Below are 25,335 nucleotides of genomic sequence, written 5' to 3'. Positions count from 1 at the left end.
AGTAAAACTTGCTTCCTAAGCATCCCCTGGAAGCTTTTTTTGTGAGGAAAAGGGCATTTTTTTCTTGTTCTTGTATTAAAAGTATGATTTTGTGCATAAAATGTTTGGGAGGATACAATGGGAAGGTTATCTGTCTCTAACTTTAGAAATTATGTCCAGATACAGTGATGGTTGGTTTAAATGCAACTTCTTGTGGAGCATCAGGATGATTATGACTCTACAGTTTCCCCGAAGTCTCAGGCTCACATTTCTGTCTGCTTTTGCTTCGTTTTATGAAAAGGAAGAGCGGCATCTAGGTGGCTCAGTTGGTTAAGTGGCTGACCGACTCTTGATTTCTGCTCAAGTCATGATCCCAACGTCCTGGGGCAGAGGCCTTGTCAGGGTCCCTGCTTAGTGGGGAGTCTGCTCCTCCTCCTCCCTCTGCTCCTCCCCTCTGCTCACACGCTCACTGTCTTCCTCTCCCCAACTTAAAAAATAAATCTTAAAAAAAGAAAGAAAGAAAATGAAGGGTGTGAAAGCACAAACTGAATTTCCTTTTTTGCTTTTGTGTTTATTTTTATATTTTTGTCATAATTATCCTCTTTAATCCCCATCACCTGTTCACCCACCCACCTCCCTTCTGGTATCTGCTTTGTTCTCTGTAAGAATCTGTTTCTTGGTTTCTCCCTCTCACTCATTTGCTCATTTGTTTTGTTTCTTCTGTTCCAATGAGTCAAATCATATGATAATTGTCTTTCTCTGACTTTATTTCACTTAGCATAATGCCCTCTAGCTGTACCCATGTCATTGGAAATGGCAAGATTTCATTCCTATTCCTTCTGATGGCTGAGTAGTACTCCATTGTGTATACACCACATCTTCTCTCTCCATTCATCAGTCTATGGACATCTCAACTCCTTCCATAGTTTGGCTATTGTGGACATTGCTGCTGTGAACACTGGGGTGCACATATCCCTTTGAATGAAGTGGTTTTTGTATTTTGGGGGGATAAATACCTACTTGTATGGGTCCTGGATAGGAGAGTAATTCCATTTCTAACTTCTTGAGGAACCTCCATATTGTTTTCCACAGTGCTGCACCAGTGTGCATTCCCACCAACTGTGCACAAGGGCTCCTCTCTCTCTGCATCCTTGCCAACACTTGTTGTTTCTTGTCTTTTTGATACAGACATTCTGACAGGTGTGAGGTGATACCTCATTGTGGTTTTGATTTCCATTTCCCTGATGGTGAGTGATGTTGAGCATCTTTCCCTCAGAACTTTTAAGAAGAAAAGCACTAACTTTAACAAAGTTTGCCCTTTTGTATCTTGTAAATATGGACAACCTAGGAGTTGGATGCCAAGATGTGATGAAGGCGTATAAAGCACATGGAGGCACTTTCAGAAACTCAAAGATAAATGTGCCCACAGTACAATTCCATTTCTAGCTGCTGGACAGGCTGCCATCCTGCTGAGGAGAACCTGGCTTATTATCATAAGCATGAGCCAGGTGTGGAAGAATATGAGGTCTCCCCGCCAAGCGATGGGCCGGCTGGGGCTGCACAGATGGGAGCACCGCCATGGAGGATGACTGTTGGCACATTTGATGCACATCGTCTCCATTTTAATTTTGACGCTGCTCATTTGTATGGTGTCTCAGGATATGCTTGCGTGCCAATCACAGATACACACACAATAGGAAATACTTTTCCCAGTAGCAATTTATAAAAATAATTCAGATGAGAGACTACTTTCAGAATCGTTAATGAAGTCAGATACAGAACATGTCAGGTTTTCTTTTCCCCAAACTCACATTCTTTTTACAATGCCAGAAAGGTTTTTTCCAAAATGTCTTGTGCCTAAATAATTACTGCAAAATGGAGGTAACCGTATAAAATAAACTCTGGGGTTAGCGTAATGTGATATTGGTTTTTAGAATCCATTTTCTTTTCTGATATTCTCTATATGACATATAACTTTAGAAAATGAACTCCAGTCAAAAGATATTGAGCCAAAATACCATTGCAGAAATGCGATTCTTTTTATTTTTCATGTTATTTCAGCTTTATTTCCCTCCTTGTATCATTTCCTAGCTCTAGGACCTCATTAAACTCAACTCCCTACGTGGTAGTTGCATTCAGAATTCTTACCTCCTTTCCCAGTTTTCTGCTGCTTACATTTTAGTGCAGATGTTGAAACAGACCGATAACTAAAACATAGCAGCAAAAGTGCTATGAATAAAAGTACAGCAGGTAGGGGGGTGGGGGAGAATGGCCAGGGGAGGACGGGGGGTTATCATGGGGTAAGGTTTGGTTAAAGACACATTAAATTGGGGCTGAAGGTTGTGTTGTCCTGAGAAGCTGGGAAGGTGGACTTACCACCCACTGGGATGTGGAAGGACCGTGTAGAGTGAAGATGTGGGTCACCTGCTAGGAGCTCAGGTTCAGGGGGTGGAGTGAGGGGTAGGTGTGAGGTTGAAATCAAGGGGTGGCTGAGTCACCAGCTGCGTTTGCAAGTGTGCGGATCAGGGGTGAGGTCTGCAATGGCAATAAGATCTTGAATGCTTCTGCAGTAGGCCTCATTTGTAACTGTTGGAATGGATGTGTCCAGAACCGTCAGAAGAAAAAAGCAAAACCCCAGGAGGACGCCAACCCTGCAAGACGGCAAGACGAGATCTCAGAGCAGAGGACCTGTTGGGCAGCCAGTGAAAGACACAGGACAGAGAAGGGTGTTGATGGAGGGGGAGTCAGTAGGCTTCTCACCATTCCCCCAGTGGGCAGGAGAATCAGCCCTTACGCAGCGATTTATGTAACTTATATTTTACGAAAAGGCAAAAAAATATATTGTCCTGGGGATAGACATTCTGAGCTGAGAATGAGAATTCCGAGCATGTGCTGAAGCTATGGGAAGAGAGGAAGGTCGGTAGATGTTGCGTAGGATGGTTAAGTGTTGCTGAATCCCAGAAACGTGGTGAGGTTGCCTGGTGGAGGTCCATGGGGTGGATTCAGCAGTACCCAGCTCACCCTGAACAAGTGGACACACAGCCTAGGCTAAGGATGGAATTTAAGCAGAATTAAAGTCTTGACCAAGAAAACGGCATAATAAAAAATATATGTATATACACACACCCTTGGGGAGTAGTGTGACCATGTGATTTGCTGTAGCCAGAGTTGAGAGTAGTTCTCTGATTTCTGGGCTGATGCGTCTGTAAACTAATTCCCAGAATTCTCCATGCTTTTTCCTTGATGCTGCAGAACCTTGTCATGTCGTGTTGAAGAGGACTTGGTGCAAGTTGAAGAGCCTCGGATGCTGAGCTACTTACTACGTGGGGTGGGGGGCGTTTCCCGGGAGGACTTGGGCTGACGGAAAATGTTATGAGAAGAGCAGTGAACCTTGTGTTGTTTGCAGCCGCGGAGCTTTGGTGATTCTGTTTCCACTGGGATCCAGGGTGTCCTACCTAATGACAAGGCATGGGCCTGCGGGAATAAATGGCTGAGGTCAGATGAAGGACACGACGTAGAAGCATTATCTGTGTGAAGATTTCAATCACCAAGAATCCTGAGGGAATCAGAGATAGAGGAGATGAGGTTGAGTTAGGAGATGATGTTATCTAAGAATGGAGAAGGAGAGGGGCTGAGGGCACGGGGATGGGGGACCCTGGAGTGTGGAGGATGGGGGGCTGAGCAGGGCTCCGCGGGGAGCTGCAGAAAACAAGCGCAGGGGATCATTACATCTACTAGAAAGGATGTGGTCATTAAAGAACTGGGTGGATGTGATGCTTGGGTGGCTCAGCGGTTGAGCATCTGCCTTCGGCTCGGGTTGTGATCCCGGGTCCTGGGATCGAGCACCACACGGGCTTCCTGCAGGGAGCCTGCTTCTCCCTCTGCCTCTCTCTCTCTCTCTCTCTGTCTCTCATGAATAAATTGATAAAAATCTAAAAAAAAAAAAAAAAAAAAAAAAAAGAACTGGGTGACTTTTCAAAGGTAATGCCTCTGAAGCACACAATTTTTTATCAGGATTTCAAGGTCCATAGCAGATGGAAACGTTAAAAATGGGTCATTCTCTTGGATTTCAAACCTCAAAAGCAACCTTCAAGATACCGTCCCAAAGTAAGCATTTTCCCTTGTTGGAGTCTCCAAACAATAAAAGACTGTTTGGGCTGAGATGATAATGTGTTCACACAATTTACACACCTTGACCTCCACTGATGTTGCTGGAAGGTTGTTTGCTTGGGCTTTTCAGATAAATTCACAGTTGTGATATTTGTCCTTTTTATAAGTATGTCAGTTTCTTATGTTACTTGGAAAGAAAAACACAATTTGTGTACCTTCCACTCAATTTTACTGTGAAGTTAAAACTGCTAAAAAATGAAATCTCCCTTAAAAATACAGTCTGCCTGATTTATTTTCATCAGTTTATATTCATTACATTTTTTTTAATTTCAAAAGCTTGGTGACATATGACTATGTGCATCTTTTGTCACTATAACCTAATGATCAATAGTGCTTTTTTTTTAAGATTTTATTTGAGAGAGAGAGAGAGAGAGAATACAAACAGGGGGGTGGGGGAGGGAGAAGCAGAAGCAGACTCCTGGCTGAGCAGGGAGCCGGATGCGGGGCTTGATCCCAGGACCCTGAGATCATGACCTGAACTGAAGGCAGATGCTTCACTGACTGAGCCTCCCAGGTGACCCACCTCAGAGCTTTAAAAAAAAAAAAAAAAAAATCCCTAAAGTACTACTGTCCTTTTGCTTTGAATATAGATAAGAAACTGCTGAAAGTTACCACTGTAAAAAGATTGTGTACATTTGGCTCCATCAATGACCATAACGTAAGATTGAAATAATCGAAAAAATTCATTGTAGATTCTGGTTAAAACACAGTTGAAGTTATTTGAGGTATTAACGTTTTTTTTTTTTTTTTTTTACAAATAGAATGATAACAATTCTATTTTTATTCTTTGAAAATGTTTATTATTTTCTCTCCTGTGGTCCTACAACTATTTCCTTTGGCCTTTGCTATTCACATTAGCATAAATGGAGGCCTACTGGCTGAAGTGTGGTCTTCATTGTTTCAGAAATGCATAAAAAGGACAAAATTATACAATACTATTTTAGATTTTTATATAAAACATCTAGAACTTATGTGTTTCCTTCATGATGTGAATTCTTAAATCTTTACAGATTGCTTTTATCCTTTGCTTTAGAATTTAGTTTCTCATTTTTTTTTTTTTTTTTTTTTACCGCCATCTTGTTTTACCAGAGTAACCTTGGCTACAGCTGTGGCTGTCAGCTGATGCCATTGGCCCTCACCCAGGGGACCGGCCCTCCATCCCCCTGTCACAGTGTGCTCTGCACTCTCAGAACCAGAGTCGAACATTTCATAATTATGCGGCTACCAAACACGTGTCGGCCTTTGCCTGGTTCTCCCTCCATAATGATAAAGAGGAAGCCCATTGGTTACAAATAATTGGAGTGTTTTCTCTGTGCTATGCTCTATTCTTAATGTTTTATACTTAATCCTCACACTGTTTTTGGAGATAAGGGAATTCCTCTTTTTTGCTGAAACTGGGAGGGGGTGAGGATTAGATCTGCTCTTACCCCCACGGCCGGGACTGGGACAAAGGCCTCCTCGTAACCACTCAGTACTTCTGCCCAGTGTGGTCCGCAGGCCACACCACACGCATCTTCTCTAATTACAGAGTCCTGGACCCCAGCCCAGATCGAACGAATCTGACTCCAGTGGGCGAGCATGAGCCAGGATAGGAATCTGAATTTTCACAAAGTCCCCCAAGAGGTTCTTCTACACGTGAAATCAAGAATGATTACGTCACTCTCTGCCTCAGTTCCCCTCCTCCCCCCGACGGTGGGTGGTCTGGTCCCACCTTCTGTCTCCATCCTGTCTCCGTTCCAGGTGTCCCCTGGCCTCCAGAGTCCCAGCGCAGGGGCCACTGTGACATTCTCACAGGCCCAGCTCTTTGGGGGTAGCCTGGAGCTCCTCTCTTCTCACTCGGTTCTGATGATGGAAAGTGAACTCGGGCTCGTTTACTTCCAGGTGCCTAGCTCCTTGCTCTGCCTCTAGTTCGGCAGGTTTTGCCCCCTGCTGTTGGCAGCTGAGGGCGCCGAGCACTTATAAATTCACTGGACTCAGACTTCTCACCCCCTCCCTTCAAGAGAACCTGGTTTTCCAGGCAGTTCCAGTGACCTGGACCCGATGACCTATGTATGTCCTTTGCTGTGTCAGGTGTCATTTGTTAAAACAGAGCACAGCGCAGCTATCATATATCATTAGGGGGGCAGGTAGCGACGGCACAAAACGTCATTCTCGGTCTAGCAGGTGAGTTGTAGAAACAGCCTACTCTCTGGATCCAGGATCAGGATACTTTGCAGAGTTTTAGCCTACTCATTTATCATCTGTGTAAGCATCTCTGATGCAACATCGCGTGGGACAGAACTGTATGTCCTGATGAGCTGCTTTGATTATAGTACTTTGCCTGGAAAAGCCCATAAGTGTATCTATGTATATTATTATATACATCTTTTTCCTAATATCACCATGGCCATCCCATTAAAAAAGCTTCTGGCAGGAAAATGAGTATTTTTTTTCTGCTGGATTTGGTATATCTATATATCTATGTGTATATAGATATCAAATATATATAGATAGATATCAAATATATATATTTGATATATAGATATATCTATAGATATATATAGATATCTAGATATCTAGATATAGATAGATTATATATATATAATCTAAACTGAGATCATTTAAAAGTGAGATTTAAAGGGAAATTTTAGTTTTAAACTTTACAAAATGAACACTTTTCATGGTTTCCACTTCCCGTTTCTTGATCATCAATACTATTTGAGTCTTTTGTCAAGACATTTTTACTTTATTTAAACACAATTAACTGCACATGTTTAGAATGTACAGTTGGATTGGTTTCCGCAGACATGTTCAGGAACGAAACAATGGTGACGGCCAAGGTGTTGGACGTGTCACCTGAGACACCTGCCCTGCTCCTTGGCAACCCCTCCCTCCCAAGCTCCTGATCCCAGGCAACTACTGATGCGCTTTCTGTCTCCATGAGTTTGTTTGCACTTTCTAGGGCTTTATATAATCAGAATCGTGTAATATGCAGTCTTCTGTTTTGTTTTGTTTGGCTTCTTTTACTTAGCTTAGTCGGTTTGAGATACACCGTGTTGTTGTGTGGATCCTTTGCTCATTGCATTTTATTTTTATTTATATTTTTATTTCTTTATTTTTATTTATTTTTTTGCATGTTTTTAATTTATTGTACAGGCATACCATGATTCTTTAATTCAGTCGCTTGTTAATGGGCATCTGAGGTGTTCCTGGTTTTAGCTATTTTTTCCCGTAGTTTTAGCTATCATGAGTAACGTGGCTGTGACCTTTCCTGTACAGTTCTTTGTGTGAAATTGTGCTTTTATTTCTCTGGGGTAAATCCCTCTAACTGCTTAAGGTGAATTATATGGACGTGTCAGGAACTTTTGAAGAAGCTGACAGACTGTCTTTCCAAGTGTTCCTAAAACCACTTTACAATCTCATGATAGTGAAAGAGAATCCCAGCCATTCCTTGTCCTCAACACTTGGTACAGCCAGCTTCGTTAATTTTAGTCATTTTTGGAGGGGGTAGTGTTACTCTGAAAGGTGTGTCACTGAGGTTTTAATTTTTAATTAGTTTGTAGCTAATTACGCTGAGCATCTTTTCATGTACTCATTTACCCTCGTATATCTTATTTGCTAAAGTGCCAGCTCAGATCATTTGCCTATTTGTCAGAAATCAGTGGTCTTCTTCATTTTGTGAGTCCTTGTATATTGCAAATACAAGTTCTTTATTAAATATATAATCTGAAAACAACTTATAGTTTTATTTTTCATTCTCTTGTCTGCGGAAGAGCAGAAATTCTAATTGACCAATTGTTTCTTTTTATGGTCCCTGCAGTGGTGCTGTGAGCAATAAAACTTTGCCTGAAGCAAGTATTTTCTCCAGTCAGGCTGCTGGAAAGCGTTGCTGTTCTCAGCCCCATGTGGCCCTGTATTTATGCCCTGTACCCTTCCAGGGTGGTCCTCCCTCTGGAGGCCAGTTCTCATCAAAAGACATGACAAGGTAGAAAGGGAGGTGAGCAGGGGGTGGGGGTGACTGGGTGACGGGCACTGAGGTAGGCACTTGATGGGATGAGCACTGGGTGTTATTCTATATGTTGGCAAATGGAACACCAATAAAAAATAAATTTATATATAAAAAAAAAAAAGACACGACAAGGACTCACACCCCCGAAGCTGGCGTCTCTCTGCTCGCTGCTTTCCCCTCCGTGTCTGCCCATGTGCCCTAGCTCGTCGAGCCTCCCTGGACGTCCAGCTCTGTCCCCTCCCTCCAGCAGGACATGTGGGCTGGGTGTTCCTCGGGCCTGAGCCACAGCCTGGGAGCTACTTCGAGGCAGCCAGGGCCATCACCAGGATCACTTCATTCTTCTTCCCCTCATCAGAGATCTCTGTCCTGCCCATCTGTTGCACAGGGTGTGGTACCAGTCGTTTTGTGTCTTTGTCCCGTTGTTTCCCTGTTCTGGGTGGAAGGGTGACTGCTATGCCTCTTACTCTGCCTCAGCCAGAAGTGGAGGACCCAAGGGTGTTGATCAGATGTTCATTTACCTCCCCCTCCCCCTCCTCTGCTTTCCCATTATTACTCCTGTGACATATGTTCCTTCAACAGCATCATTAATATTGATTCCAGACTGGTGAGTGGAATTGATCAAATATATTACTAAATCTCCATAAATCATGATCACTCAGGATGAATTGACTGCATGCTTTCTGGGGGAGACCGCGCCACAGGTTCTTGTGTTTCTGCCTGTCATGTGAGCAGAAGAACTACTTTTTATCTCAATTATCTTTTCAAAGATGTTTGCACACAGGCTATCCTTGCAAGACAGAGATGGTATGTACAGAGCCAGACTCATGGTAGATGATGCCTGTTGAATTCAAAGACTTTGAAGTCCATGTATCTTGACATTAAATCCTACTAAATAGTGGGGTTTCTTGTACTTAACGTGGTCCTGATTGACTGGTGATGGTTGGGAATAATTGCCTAGGTCTTTAAATCACATTAATTTGGCACGATAAGATTTTATCCACTCAGCTGTGAGAATAAGACCTAAAGATATACATTAAACAATTACTTTTATCACTTCTGGATGCAAATTTTATCATTATTTTTTTACTTGCAATCACAGGCATTAGGTAAGATAATTAGCGTGCTAACATATAGTCATAAAAATATGCCCTCAGGAGGGAATAAAAATTCTCAGGCATTTCATTCTAGATTTTTCATTGTCAATATAGCATGATTGGGGAAATACCAGGCAGCAGATTATCAGTGCTCTTGATCAAGCATTCTGATAAAGAGAAACATAGAAAGGATTAAAGAATATACCCTTTGCCTCAAAACCTACACCCATGTGGAACAAACATTAAAATAATTCAGATGTTTTACCTAGACCCGATCAAAGAACCACATGTACGGATGGGTATTGCTTCTTCCCTACATTTTCTCAGGACAAGACTTTTCTCAGAACTCCAGGGATTGAATCCAGTCAGCTACAAAAGAACAGAAAATTTAAGAATACATGAAGGTGAAATATTAGAATTTCATGAGTAGAATATTCTGAGACTTTTGTATAATTTAAATGTAAAAGAAGGTCGATTTGCATCGGAAGATCTAAGGTATCACTGTTAGATTACTTTTAACAGATTCATATTGGTCTAGGGTGGGGCAAAGTCTCACTGCACTTGGAACCATATTGTAAATCTCTTTTGTACCATCAGGATTATAGAGCAATCCCTAATGTACAAGGTGCATTGCTTTATTTAAATAAATGACATTATAAGATTGTCTGACAGGTCTACAAATATCAATGAATAAGATGGATAAAGAAGCAAAACCAAATGGAGTAAGGGCCCAGGGAAAATTGCTGAAATGCAGAATTGCCTCTATTAGGTAGCTAAATCATCTAAGCCCTTTAAGGACAAAAGGGACATGAGGATCCTGACCTTGGTTTAGGAATATTACAATATTCATTCGTGTATAACACTAAAGACATTTATAATTGCAGCTACCATATTTTGAACAGTCTACGTGTGTCAGGCATCGTGATAAATGTTTGGTAATGATAGTTAATTAAACAATGCATTGTGTTCATAGTATTATTTCCAGTGTAGAGATGAGGAAAGTTAAGACATTTTTGTGGGTCAAACAACATGTCATACCCAAGAAGCTTCAGATAAACATCCTGGTAGAACCTGTTCAGGTAGCCAACAGCCATCAAAGTCATCCATGGTTCTTGGTGAGAAGTCCGCATATTGCATGAGACCGTAAGATAGTGGGCCAGATGGGAACCACCGTTCAGCTCCCCAGAGAACCAGTCTGATAAGAGATGTAAAAATAAATAAATAAATAAATAAATAAATAAATAAATAAATAAATAAGGATTCCAACTAATTGTTGTGAGTCTACAGGCGGGAGTCATCTTGTCTTACTGAGAGTTAGATTGTTAAACACAAAACCTGAGTCTGTTTAGTGGTAAAACAGTGCCGGATGTGTATTGTGAATGTGCTGGATGAGCAGGACTGTGTGGTGCACTTCACGTTCATACAGCCTAAGCTTGAGAAATGACTTCCTCTAAGTTACACACATAGGGACCTTCTCAACTAGGATGCAGACCCAGCACCACCGAACTTCCAAAACTATATAATTTCCATTATATGTTAATAATTTACCCATAGGGATCAAGGTAACAGTGAGGCATAAAGACAGACACAGCCCTAAAGGTACTTAGGTACTGTTGAGGTACTTAGGAACTGGTTGAAAGTGACGTTAGCTGGCAAAATGACTTAGCTAATGGAAGATCAGGGTACTCTCCTATCTAACAGGGTGAGGAGAAAGTAGTCTATTGAAGTAAATAATTTAAATAATGAAGTGACCCGTTAGTCAGTTAGTCAGTAAATAAGCTCGTTAATTAACTAATTAATTCTGATATTATCAATTACTCCTTTTTAATTTTTTTCTTTTTCTTCTTTTTTTTTTATTGAAGTATAATTAACATAGAGTGTTATATTAGTTTCAAGTGTACAATGTAGCCATTCAAGAATTCTGTACATTGGGACACCTGGGTGGCCCAGTGGCTGAGCGTCTGCCTTAGGGTCAAAGTGTGATCCTGGGGTCTTGGAATGGATTCCCACATCGGGCTCTCTGGGAGGGGGCCTGCTTCTCCCTCTGCCTCTCTCTCTCTCATGAATAAATGAAATAAAGATGTAAGAAAAAAAGGAGACTTCTGTACATTACTCAGTGCTCATCACAGCAAGGATAGTAGTTCCTAATCCCCATCTCTTATGTTACCCATCCTCCCACCCAACTCCCCTCTGGCAATCCCCTGTATCTGACTCTGTATTTAGGAGTCCATTGTTTCTCTTTTTTCCTTTGTACATTTTTTTTCTCAAATTCCACATATGAGTGAAATTATATGGTATTTGTCATCCTCTGACTTAGTTCACTTAGCATTATCCCCTCTAGATCCATCCATGTGGTTGCTGTACAATGTGCAAGATTCCATTTTTTATGGCTGAATAATATTCCTGACAGAATATATATATATATATATATATATATATATATAGAGAGAGAGAGAGAGAGAGAGAGAGACAAAGACAGAGACAGAGAGAGACAGAGAGACAGAGAGAGAGAGAGAGGGAGAGAGAGACAGAGAGAGACAGAGAGAGAGAGACAGAGAGAGAGAGAGGCAGAGAGTCACATCTTCATAGACACTTGGGTTAGTTACTTCCATATCTTGGCTATTGTAAATAATATTTCAATAAACATCAGAGTGTTCATATCTTTCTGAATTAGTGTTTTTACATTATTTGGGTAAATACCCAGTAGTGGAATGACTGGATCCCATGATTATTCTATTTTTATTTTTTTGAAGAACCTCCATACTGTTTTCCAGAATGGCTGCACCAGTTTGCATTCCCACCGACAGTGCACAAGGGTTCCCTCTTCTCCACATCCTCGTCAATACTTGTTTCTTCTGTTGTTGTTTCTAGCCATTCTGACAGGTATGAGGTGATACCACATTGTGATTTTTAAATTGAATTTCCCTTGATGCATGATGTTGAACATCTTCTCATGTGTCTGTTGCATTCTTTGGAAAGTGTTTATTCAGGTCCTCTGCCCATTTTTCATTGGATTATTTGGGGCTTTTTGGTGTTGAGTTGCATAAGTTCTTTATATATTTTGGATATTAACCTCTTATTGGATATATCATTTATATATTCTCCTGTATCATATATTCTCCCATTTGATAGGTTGCCTATTTATTTTGTTGATGGTTTCCTTTGCTGTGCAAAAACTTTCAAATCTGGTATAGCCCTAGTAGTTTAATTCTGCTATTTTTTTAAATTAATCAAAGCAATCCTGAGTAAAGAGAACAAAGCTTGAGGCATCACACTTCGTAATTTCAAAGTATATCACAAAGTCATAGTAATAAAAGACAGTATGGTATTGGCAGAAAAATAGACACCTAGACCAATGGAACAGAATAGAGAGCCCAGAAATAAACCTAAAGCTTATGTGGTCAATTAGTTTGTGATGCTGTATGAGCTTACTTACATGTGCAGTGTTATTTTATTTATTTTTTGAAGATTTATTTATTTATTTATTTATTTATTTGAGAGAGAGAGAGAGAGAGAGAGGAGGGGGAAGGGAAGAGGGAGAGAGAGAATCCCAGGCAGACTCAGTTAAGCACAGAGCCTGATGTGGGGCTCGATCTCATGACCCTGAGATTACAACCTGAACCTAATCCAAGAGTCTGACACTTAACCAACTGAGCCACCCAGGTGCCCCAGAAATAATGTATTAGATATCATAAATTAAATAATATACATGCCTATCAGATTCTATTTTACTGAATTTCTTCCAAGCAGGCTGTAATTATATATCTATAATACAGATATATTTAGAATACTTTATTCCTTGCCCTTCTTTCCCACAAATAGCCCATTTGACAATTTTAAGTCTTTAATGTATTTGGAGAAACCACACTTCACTTATTTAATGTTTATGTCATTTATAGCTTATAGATCATGGTTCAAAAATAAAAAGTGATTGAAAAGAGCCTAAAAACAGCCAGAATAATTCTTTTACTTTTAATATTTGTGGTATTTATTATTCAAGACTGAGTTTGAAGTTCCATACTACGTAATTATTTGGGACACAAATCTAACACAAAATCTAAATGACATTAATATTTGAAGGAATGGAGGGCAGAGAGCAAGAGCCCAGGCACTGTCCAATCCACAACTCAGAATTACTTTTCTTTAATTGATATGTATAGGATGATTTACAATATGTCCTACCTCATTAGATAAGCTAACTACTTATCAAAGTGTCAGCAAAACAGAATTAAAATGGCATTAGGATCTATTCCCAAAGAACATTACAAATCTATGATAATGTATTTTCTGCTGGAAAAAAATTGTTATACTGGACATGAAAGATTTTGCTCTCAATTATATAGAAAATTCACAAGTGCTGTTGAACTCATTTTCAGAGAATGGAAAACTATCAATAAACTGTACTATAGTCATCTTTTGGTAATTTCTACTTTATTTTTTTAATATCACTGAGTATACTTCAGGATCAATGAGAAATTAGAATTATGGGTTAGAGGAGTCTTCTAAACTAAAACTATAGCCACACACACATATGCAGACACACATAAACATACACATAAGTAAAACGAATCCATAATAAATATTCTGAGATAATTTTACAACTAAAACTGAATTGGTTCTCTCCTTTCTCGTAGTATATTATAGATGTCTGTAAAAACTACAAGAAATCTGGTGTCCAGATGCATGTTTCCTATTGTTAAATATAAAAACCTCCCCTTAACAGCTGGTGACTGCAAATGAGCTTAGGAAGCAGATGATGGCAATAAGTTAACTCCGTTCGGAAATCCTCAAAACAGCCAGCTATCCTAACTGTTCATATCCGACTCCGTCACCCACTGGGCTTCTAAACATGACAGAAAAACGTCTTTCAGGAAGTTTCATTTTTACTGAGTTCAAACTAGAAGTTGTGCAGCATCCAGTCCTTCTCATCAGGGCATCATTGTAGCTGCTGGATAGCTCTGTTGGAATTTAGGTAGGAAGGGAGCCCGATGTACACTCTTCCCCAAATTTTCCAGGCTATTCTCTGAGGATAGCACTTGCTTATATCACAGAGTATGCTTTGATTCTATTTTCCCTGAACTGTTTCATTTTTGAGAGGGTAAAGGAGACTGTACGTAGGGCTGTGTGTTGCAATGGGGGATCTGGGCCCTGCGGGGCTGCACTGTCTTCTGGATCCAGACTCAGAAGGAAGTAAGTTACAGGGAGCCGAGCATAGAACAGGGTTCTAGGCTGCAAGCTTGGTGTCCAGCAGACTGCCCTTTAGATGTTTATTTCTGCCACCTACAAAGGAGAGCAGGTAATGTCATCTATAAAATGAGACTAGTGGACCCAACAGTACCTCATTCAGAGAAGTAATGTCTTACCCTAAAGGAAGTGCTCCATTCCAGTCATAATGAGTCCAATTAAGTGCAGGCGCCTGGAAGGTGTGGACAACTTCATGTACTCTCCGTGAAGTGGCCCAGCACTGGGCAAATGCTCCGCGTATCCTCCTGGGAATGTCCGTCACTTCCTTGGCCCAGTAACACGGTGGTGGAGGCACAACGGATGGAGACAGGGCAAGCGAAGGTCTACCTGCCACTTTCTCTGCCATGTTACATACGTCCTCAGCAAAGTGAACTGAACTTTCTCAAATACCCAAGCTTTCACCACAAGAAAGCATGAAAATAGATAAAGAGACTTAAAGACATTACGGTGATCATTAGAAAATAATTATAAAATAAAACAGAGGAGGGACACCTGGATGGCTCGGTGGTTGAACGTCTCTGCTATTGGCTCAAGGCGTGATCCCGGGGTCCCTCAAAGGGGTCCCCTCAGGGAGCCTGCTTCTCCTGCCTGTGTCTCTGCCTCTCTCTCTGTGTCTCTTATGAATAAGTAAATAAAATCTTAAAAAAAAAAAAAAAAAAGATAAAACAGAGAAGAGAGTATGTTCATCTACCTATTTGAAAACCCATCTTACTCTGGGTGCCCAGGGAAGCAATTTGCACATTAAAAGGTGCTTAATAAGTTTTTGTTGGCTTGATATTTTTTATTTAATTCGTTGATGATGGCACTTACATAATGAAGCAAGTTAACGAGGCAACACTTACCCTGGGAGAGATTATATAACTACACATGGAGAACTGTTTGAATGTTCTAGACCCTATTAGGTGATCATATTTGATCTGGTCTTTTGTACACTCTGTGTCCCCTTATCCTATATCATGTGCCCAACACAACCAAGAGGATAGAAGATTTTTAAAAAGAAGAATTATGTTAACTGTAAAATAGCTACCAAGTTCCTTGTGTAACTTCAATGCAAAAAAAAAAAAATATCCTTTTTGCAGCCTCCTAAGAGCTAGAAACCACAATGCACAGAAGTGTGACAAGCACAGAAGTGCCTGTAGGGGTAACAGAATGTAGGAAGTATCTCCTAAACAACGTGAAGCTGGTGCTTGCAACAGAGAACCCTTGGAATGGTCTAGTGCAATAATAAGCAGGTAAAACTTCTTAAACGGACTAAATATATAGTATAGTAAGGTAAGTCTGAATGGAGATGTTTAGTAAGTACAGATCTGACTCTTGAGTTGAACCCTGAGCAAAGATTTCTTTCTGAACACTGAACGTATTCAGAATTGAAAACAGGAAAAAAAAAATCTTATATACTCATTTTTTTTAATCCTAAAGAGTGAGTGAGAATTTATAACGATCGCCCCGATGACTGCAAAATCCCAAAGTGCCTGGAAAAATTAAAAAGAGGAATAAACTAGATTTAGGTTCATTAGGAAAAAGGTAGGACACTTTCCCAACTTGTTTTTCATTTAGTAGTGGGGCTAAGTAAATATCCAACTATTTTATATAATTGTGTGATAGTAATAATTTGAAATATTCTTACTTTTAAATAAGATTGGAAGTTTGGATATTGATAAATCTCATTTTGAGTCATAAAAGAACTTTCCATGATCTGCTTAAACAGAGATTTAATTAGGTCTCAAGGAAATCAGAAGTAATCTTTACTAACTCCCTATTGCTTTCAGAATTAATTATAGATTTTCCCGCTCGTTTCTAAAAGCGTTTGATGTCATGACCCAAGCTTTCTACTGTCGTCTCCTAGGACTCCTGTGTAAATGCCCAATAAAATGGAATTTAGATTTGTATTCCCTGGCCACAATCTACGCGTTCCTGACAATGCCTTTGCGTGTGCCCTAGAATATCACTCATGCTACTAAAAATTGTCTCTTTTTAGGTGTAAGTCAATGTCTACCACTCTCATGAATGTTAGTCTAACACCTTTGTTTCTCTTTCAGGATTGAATTGATACTTGGCTTGAATCTCTCTTTCAAAGTACCAATTATGCAGATTGAAAACACTTGGCATAATGGAGGGCTCTATGTAAATAGTGTTTTTTCTTCTCTCATCTTGACCCTTCAAGTATCTGGTAAGGAACCACAGGTATTCAACTACTTGGTACTAGTTTACCCTCCAGAGACTCAGGATCCAGGGGCAGAGAGACATAAGAAAGCTGAAGATGTGTGCCCAATAGCAGAGGAGCAACTGGGACAGTGTGGAGGACACAAGGACAGGGAGCAAACGAATCAAAAACACAGAGTCGTGGACCATGTAACGCCTTCCCCAAACCCAGGCACTGAAGTACAGCTGCAGAAAGCAGTGAGTTTGCAAGGATGACGTGAGATGAGACTAAAGAGAATGGAAGATGGACATGAGGTCCTGTGTGATAGGCAAGTTGAGTCTATGGTTGCCATGCAGACGACTGGCCATGCATCCCCCAAAGGGCCATCATGGCATCAGTGTGATCATAATAACAAGGCGCTGGACAAAGAGAGTGCAGCTACGAGGTGGTGGGAGGAGGTTAGGAAAGAGACAATGAGGGCCTGGCTGGAGCTGGGTGGAGAGCTTGGGCGGGGATGGAGACGTAGGTTGAATGAGTCACGTAGCTGGCCTGGGACACGGCATCACTCTGATTTACAAAGAGAGGGGGTGTAAATGTGGGAAAGCAAAGAAAAAGGGGGAGATGATACTGTCTGCTGAGACCTTGTAAATGTAGGGGGAGACCTTTAGTAAGTAGTTGAATGTACGAGTCTGACACGAGGCTGTTCTACAAAGACGCCCCAAAGGCTAGGAAGGCTGAAGTGGAGTCTGATTCCCAGGCCGTGCCACCCATCCCTCCCTGCAGGAAGCCCGTCTGCTCTGATTTCTATTCCTATTTCCAGAGCTGGAGATTTTTTATGTTCTCATAAAGTTGACTTAGAAGTCTGGGTGGATTGGCTTAGACAAGCGGCTTTGGAAGAGGCAAATTCGTGGTTATTATTTTTCAGGGCATAGATGTTGGCATGGTCTTTGGTTCAAATCCTTTGTTGAAATGCTTTAGTCATTAATTATATGACCGCATGATATATTATTAAATGAAATTGGGCACTTTCAAAAATGTGTATTCAATGTTTCCAATGTTGTGTAACAAATACAATAGGATAAATATGTCAGGAAAATGGGTCATTTAAAATTACCGGGCAGCCCCGGTGGCTCAGCAGTTGAGCGGCGCCTTCAGTCCAGGGTGTGATCTTGGGAGACCCGGGATCGAGTCCCACTTCGGGCTCCCTGAGTGGAGCCTGCTTCTCCCTCTGCCTGTGTCTCTGCCTCTCTCTCTCTCTGTGTCTCTCATGAATAAATAAATAAAATCTCTTTAAAAAAAAAAGGCAGGACAAATTATTTAAAATCTAACAGTTTGCTGCTCACTTATATAAACTAGGAACATTTCTAAAATAGGAATAACTGATTCTTAACTTACTGTTATGCAGTGAGGAATAAACATAAAATATATATACTGTTCTTCCCAGAGATCTTGGCACATAAAAGAATCTCCCAAATATGATAAATAACGTTGCCTGCCTGGAATTCCTCCTCTTCTTCACCATCCTTATCATCTTTCATGCCTGGTTCTTACCCGTTCTATCAGTGAGGTGGGCTGGTGGTACAAGCAGGTACACTGTGTCACTGAGAACTTTTTGGTATCTTCCAGCAAACAGTTTCATCTTTCCTAGAATCTTGTCCTACCCTCAGAATAGATCTTCATTATCGTATCACAATATCCCCTATTTGTTCTTCCCTTCTCTAAGAAACTAGGAATAATACATCAACGTCTAAGAGAAGTTTTGAAGATTCCACTCTAATGTTTCTAATTATCTGCAGCACACAGAGATTTTAGACTATCACGATGTTCTTAGTTGATATATTTCAAAGGTGCCCTGTCAGTTATTTACACATTCCATTATTGTCCAAATAATTTGTAGAACAGGCCAAATTCATCTTAATATGTATGCCTACCCTACCTCATAACATTTTTTTCATTTCTAATAATATATAATTTGCTGTTGTAGAATCACTAATGACAAACACGTTAATTAGAGTTTATGAAAACTCACGTCCCTACAACATATATGTTCAAATTTAAGTTCAAAAGTATGGGAATGTCATGCAACTTATATTACTAAAAATACAGTTATCACACTTGGCTCAAATTTAAGTGAGCAAAGAAGAAATCACTCTTATAGAGGTGGTTATAAAATCAATAAGGGCAGAAAATGTATGATGTTGTTCAGCATTGAATTTGTAGAGACATACAATTCCTCGTAATTTTTTGAGAGAATCTATGGATGGATGAATGAATGGATAGATGAACAAAAAATGTGTGAGGATCTTGGAATTGCAAGAGTGAGGTTTTTAAAACAAGTATTTTAGTCTGCGAGGTTTTGATTTTCTGTGTGTGCCCATAGGATTTTTTGGCTAATCGGGTACAAGATACACATTATGTAACAATTAATTGAGACTCACTCAGTATGGGTCATTGACTTGATTTTCTCTTTCTGCCTAACAAGGTATCACAACTATCACAATAGTTGAAAACAGCCCCTATGTATTGCTTGTATTGCTCATGGTCCTGTAGGTCAGCGGGCCAGCATAGTGTGGCTTGGTCTCTGTTCGGGGTGTCACAGCCCTCATCAGGGTGTTGGCTAGGCTGGGCTCCTTCTGTTAGTCTAATGTATGTCATTGGCAGAACTCAGCTCCTTGAAGTTCCAGGACTACAGTCCTGCTTTGTTGGTCGGCTGTGTGCTGCGTGCCTCTTTCCACTGCCTGCAGGTCCCTGTGCTGTGGGTCCTTCACGCAGCAGAAAACACAAGACATCAGATCCCCCTCCAGGGAAGAATCATGAACTTCTACACTACATAGCCAGCAGCGCTCTGCTATGAAAGCAGTCATGTGATTAGGTGAGCAGTATCCAGATCCTCTAAGATTAACTGATAAATGACCTTAGCGACATCTGGAAAATGCTTTCCATCCTGTGATATGATATAACCAAGGAATAATACCAAGGGGTGGAGCCGCTCTAGAATTCCGACTACCAGATCCAGGTTGTCAATATGCCAAACACCGTTGCGCAGATAGTTAATTTAGATTTAAAGATAACTAAAATTAACCAACCGATGTTTTTTTCAAGAATAGGTTTGATTGTGTAAGTATGCTGCCGTAGTAATTATAACAGGCTGTTTCAATATTTGGTATGGATCCACATTTAGGTTTAGCTTATACTGACCTCAGCACAAAATTGCTTTTTTTTTTAATATTATGGAGGCTTTTATGAGTTTATTCTTGATGGCTGCTGTCTTGTCAGAGGAAAATAGCTGTTTTTATTTTATTTTTTTTTATTTTTTGCCAGTAAAATTATGGGCCTTATATTCAACTGTGAGAACAAGCTCTAACCTAATGCATTTGATAACTAAAAAGTGATATATAAATTTCCATTTGCATAACTCAACCTCCTAGATTCACAGTTCTAAATACGGGTGTTACGTACTGATGATCTCAAGTGTAAACCATGGCTTAATCTGTTTTGTATTTTCATATGGAATATGCAGGATATTCATTCCTTGAGGTGCCCTGCCCTTTAGGGATCCCTTAGGAGCTTAGAGTGTAGGTTACGTCAACGGGTGCTGTAATGGTATCCGGTTACTCTCCAGCAGCTTCGGATCTCAGAAGCAAACCCAACGTCCATACATTTTCCGACTCTGTAGCTATACATCATGCAATTAGTTTACTTTCAGGTTAGCCTTAGTTTAGTTTTCAGATATTTTAAATCAGAGCTCTGCAGGGATGCCATGTCACATGGTTAATATGTGTTCATGGTAATGTCATGTTTTAGTTGGGATCGCATGAGAGTTTTTACAGTGGCCTCCTCTCTCTTCAGTCAAGAAAATGGTCGAATTAGAACTTGAGTTTGCTCCAAATTATAAAGTGGAAGACGGGGTTTAGAAAGTCATGTGTTTAAAACACAGTCATTGTTTACAAAGCTGGCCAGCCTTTTACAAATAAACAACCATTGATCAGTCAACAATAACAATTGCAAAATGAGTACGGTTGCCTGAAATGGACATAGTTCCTCTTCTTTGATCCAAACAATTCCAATTCTATCTTCCTTTTACTTTTTTTTACCCTATTTTACTCACACACGTATGCATGTGAACACACACATTACATTGCATATAACGCTTAATTTTAGAAAAGAATCAGAGATCTTGAAGAATAGCCAGTGATGCATGTTGTATTGGGTATGGGACTTTGTTTTGTTTGTTTATTTGAGCAAATATTGGCTATAGAATTGCTATAAACCATTGCCGTCAATTCCTAGGATTAGGTTGTGGGCTCTGAATTAAAGTAGGCAGAGGAATTAACTCAAATTGTGTAACCTGGAATGTATGAAAAAAATGCATTATGTTGTAAGCCATCTATTTAGAGAGAGAACATAATAGAAATAAACATTAATTCATTAAATTTGACAATAGGACTAGTCATTCCTTGACTTAATTCATCATTTTATGAGCATAATTTAAAGAAACATACTACCCATTGTAAAAGTGGAGAGTGTCTAGGGGACTTTGAAGTGTCTCTGAATTCATCTCTTTCAAAAGATGGAACCCTATTCATTGTGAGGAAATTTGAAGGTTTTTTCAAGATCCTTAAGTTTTAGTATAAGAATATGTATGCTTGGGAGGTATTTTCAAACAACTAAAATTAGGTACAGGAGGAGTTTATTGAAAGCTAAAGCAATTGTGGGACATGTGGGTGGCTCAGGGGTTGAGCATCTGCCTTTGGCTCAGGGTGTGATCCTGGGGTCCCGGGATCGAGTCCCGCATCAGGATCCCTGCAGGGAACCTGCTTCTTCCTCTGCCTATGTCTCTGGCTCTCTTTGTGTCTCTCATGAATAAATAAATAAAATCTGAAAAAAAAAAAAGCTAAAGGAATTGAAAAGGATTTTTTATTTTTCTTATGAACCTAATAGGAAAACACTATCCATATAATATTCATCAGAGTATAGGATAGTCTGTAAGGAGATAGTTTGGAATAGTGAAAGAAACAGGGAACAGGTAGTACAAACTCAATACCAATAATTAGAAGCTGTGTGACTTTTGGCAAGTTACCTAGCCTCTCTGAACTACAACTTTGTGATCCATAAAAAATATGAAAAAGTACATTTATGGAACTGTTGGGGTATTAAATGTCATAATGTATATAAAGGAGTTAGTAAAGGAGCACCTGGGTGGCTCAGTTGGTGAGCAATGGACTCTTGATTTTGGCTCAGGTGATGATCTCAGGGTCCCAGGATTAACCCTAGCAGCACTGGGCTCTGCAATTAGCCGGTAGTCTGTTTGAGATTTTCTCTCTCTCTCCCTTTGCCCCTCCCCCCCACTCATGTGCGATCGCTCTCTCTCAAATACATAAATAAAATCTTAAAAAATAGTAAAAGAGCTAGTTAAGTGATTATAGAAAAGGAAAGTAAAAATCAGAGGTTTTGTTATTTGGTGTCAAAAACTGCTTCCATACAACTTCAGATAACTAATGAAGTTTACCTCTGCCCTCGAAAGGGACACGATTTTAAGATACCCATAGTATCTTCTAGCCCCCCCCCCTCCCCCCAGGTCTGGCTGTTGAGTTTCTTTAACATTTGAGTTGTTTTAAGACATCAAGATCCTTCATTAACTCTTTGAGTTATGTTTCCTCAGCTGGTCTAAGAATGGAAGATAGAAATGAGCATCACCTTCAAGCAATAGATTTCAAAGTATGAGTTGAGAAAGAGGGTCCCCTTTGTTTACAACAGAATACTTCCATTAAAGATGGCCAGTGTAGCAGAAAGGTTTTCTTTTTTTTTATATTTTTTTTAAATTTTTATTTATTTATGATAGTCACACAGAGAGAGAGAGAGAGAGGCAGAGACACAGGCAGAGGGAGAAGCAGGCTCCATGCACCGGGAGCCCGACGTGGGATTCGATCCCGGATCTCCAGGATTGCGCCCTGGGCCAAAGGCAGATGCTAAACCGCTGCGCCACCCAGGGATCCCCAGAAAGGTTTTCTATTTCAATGACTATATTGAGCTTGTCCACACTTAATCTTTATTTTCCTTTCACACGAGCTGCTGTATGTGAGATGTTTCAATCTAGTTACATAATACAGGTTGTATTTATATTTATATATTTTATATATTTATATATATTATATTTCATCTCATCTTCAATAGCCATTTCTATAGGGTAACTTTTCCTAATAATGTTTATTAAAGTTCAGATAAAAACACATCAAGGAGAAGAAAGAATTAGCAGTATGTGATCCTACCTAAAGATCATATTGAGAATGATAGATGCGATGAAATATGATGGCGCTTTTATCTTTACCCCCAAAGCTCAACTACTTCAGATGTGTGATTTAAAAGACAACACTGCTGTCATCTGCAAGAAAAAATAGAAAGCTAAATACAAATGTTAGCATTTGTCTTATGTGCAAAACTATTTCTATGGAAACAGAACTAAAATTATTCCAATAATGTAATGTTGACTTTTAGTCAGCTCAAGTAAGCTCTGGTGACCAACTGACTGAGAACCAACTGCTGGAGAGTCTTCCAATCCAGAATCATTTAACAGGCTTCAAAATCAAGATAAATGTAGCTCTCGTTTGTGATCCCACTGCACACCTAAGATTTACATTTAACTGGAAATTTCCCATTGTTTCAAAAAGAGTCAATGATTTTGATCTACTGTTGCAATTAAAACACACGACCTTAACTCCACCAGAGATTAGCATAAAGCACTAAGGAACTGATGTTTTACAAAAGGTAAAATTGAGGCCCTTAACCTGAGAAATGAGGTAAGATCACTGAGTTGAGGACGTCTTTTTGAAATTGACCTATAAATGACATATAACATTGTATAATTTTCAGGTGTACTATTTGGAGGTGAGGCATTTATATGTTGCAATATGATTCCCAGCACAGGGTTAGCAAACATCTCTATCATATCACATTGATCATCATTTCTTTTTTGTGGTGAGAATATTTGAAATCTAGTCTCTATCTTACATTACTCACAAAAATTAACTCAAAAGAGATTAAAAGACTTAAACATGAGACCTGAAGCCATAAAAGTGCCAGAAGAAAACACAGCGGATAAGCTTCTTGACATTGGTCTTGGCAGTGATTTCCTGGCAAAGACACAAAAAGCAAAAGCAGCAAAAGCAGCAATCAACAAACAGGACTGCATCAAGTGGAAAAGCTTCTACACAGCAAAGGTAACCACTGACTAAATGAGAAAACAGCTTACAGAGCAAGAGATAATGTTTGCAAATGATTAATATCCAAAATATACAAGGAACTTATACACCTCAAGAACAACAACAACAACAAAATCTGATTAAAAAATTGGCAGAGGAATGACGCCTGGGTGGCTCAGTGGTTAAGTGCCTACCTTCGGCCTGGGGCGTGATCCCACAGTCCCGGGATTGAGTCCCACATCAGGCTCTCTGCATAGAGCCTGCTTTCTCTCTCTGCTTGTGTCTCTGCCTCTCTCTCTCTCTCTCTCTGTGTCTTTCATGAATAATAAATAAAATATTTAAAAATAAATAAATAGATAAATAGATAGATAAATAAGTAATTGGCAGAGCAACTGAATAGACATTTCTCCAAAGACATCCAGGGTATTATGCTGAGTGAAATAAGTCAATCGGAGAAGGACAAACATTATATGTTCTCATTCATTTGGGGAATATAAGTAATAGTGAAAGGGAATATAAGGGAAGGGAGAAGAAATGTGTGGGAAATATCAGAAAGGGAGACAGAACATAAAGACTCCTAACTCTGGGAAACGAACTAGGGGTGGTGGAAGGGGAGGAGGGCGGGGGGTGGGGGTGATTGGGTGACGGGCACTGAGGGGGGCACTTGACGGGATGAGCACTGGGTGTTATTCTGTATGTTGGAAAATTGAACACCAATAAAAAATAAATTTATTATTAAAAAAAAAAGAAGACATCCAGATGGCCAACAGACACATGAAAAGACACTCAACATCATCACTCATTATCAGGGAAATGGCAATAGTCAAAACCACAGTGAGGTACACCCTTAAATCTGTTAGAATGGCTGTCATCAAAAACACAAGAGATAATGTGTTGGTGTGGATGTAGAGAAAAAAGACACTTTTGGGTCTTGTTTGGGAATGCAAACTGGCTCAGTTACTTTGGAAAACAGTATGAAGATGCCTCAAAAAATTTAAAATAGAATTACCACGTACTCCAGCCATCCAATGTCTAGGTATATAGCCAAAGGAATGAAAACAGGGCTCTGAAAAGATATCTGTATTTCCACGATCACCACATCAGTCACAACAGCCAAGACTTGGAAACGACCCAAGCGTCGATGGATGAGTAGATAAAGATGTGGCATATCTGCAATGCAATTTACAGACAGAAATCCTGGCATCTGCACCAACTTGAGGGGACCTTGTGAACCTTATGCAAAGGAGATAAATCAGAGAAAGACCAGGGCTGTATGATATCACCAATGTGTGAAAATGCCACATTCTCAGAAACAGAGAGTAGAGTGTGGTCAGCAGGGGCTGGGGTTGGAGGAGTCAGGGAGAAGCTGGTCACAGGGGACCAGCCCGCAATTGTAAAATGAAGAAGTTGTGACCAGGTGATGCACGTCTCCGTGACTAGAGTCCACAGAACTGTACTATATATGGCAAAGTTGATCATGGCTTTTAGGATAGTGATTTTATTGAACTTCTTATTCCT

At 40.0% G+C, this 25,335-nt stretch overlaps 1 protein-coding gene across 13 annotated transcripts in view; it reads left to right on the top strand.

The window, feature by feature from the left end:
* Positions 1-21,059, top strand: part of ZWINT (ZW10 interacting kinetochore protein) — a 56,542-nt gene extending 35,483 nt beyond the window's left edge. For 4 of the 13 annotated variants that reach the window (XR_012019617.1, XR_012019620.1, XR_012019619.1 and 1 more), the window contains 4 exons: positions 3,232-3,564; positions 3,994-4,086; positions 5,678-12,114; positions 15,555-21,059. The gene's annotated coding sequence lies outside the window, so the exon portion shown is untranslated. Of the gene's footprint in view, positions 1-3,231; positions 3,565-3,993; positions 4,366-5,677; positions 12,115-15,554 lie in introns of those variants that run through there. The other 9 variants (XR_012019621.1, XR_012019634.1, XR_012019624.1 and 6 more) reach the window with 6 other exon arrangements.
* The last annotated feature ends 4,276 nt before the right edge of the window (positions 21,060-25,335 follow it).

The sequence above is a fragment of the Canis lupus genome, chromosome 27, assembly GCF_048164855.1.
Source record: "Canis lupus baileyi chromosome 27, mCanLup2.hap1, whole genome shotgun sequence".
Taxonomy (NCBI): domain Eukaryota; kingdom Metazoa; phylum Chordata; class Mammalia; order Carnivora; family Canidae; genus Canis; species Canis lupus.
The sequence above is the reverse complement of the archived record's forward strand: the minus strand, read 5'-3'. Positions and strand labels throughout refer to the sequence as shown.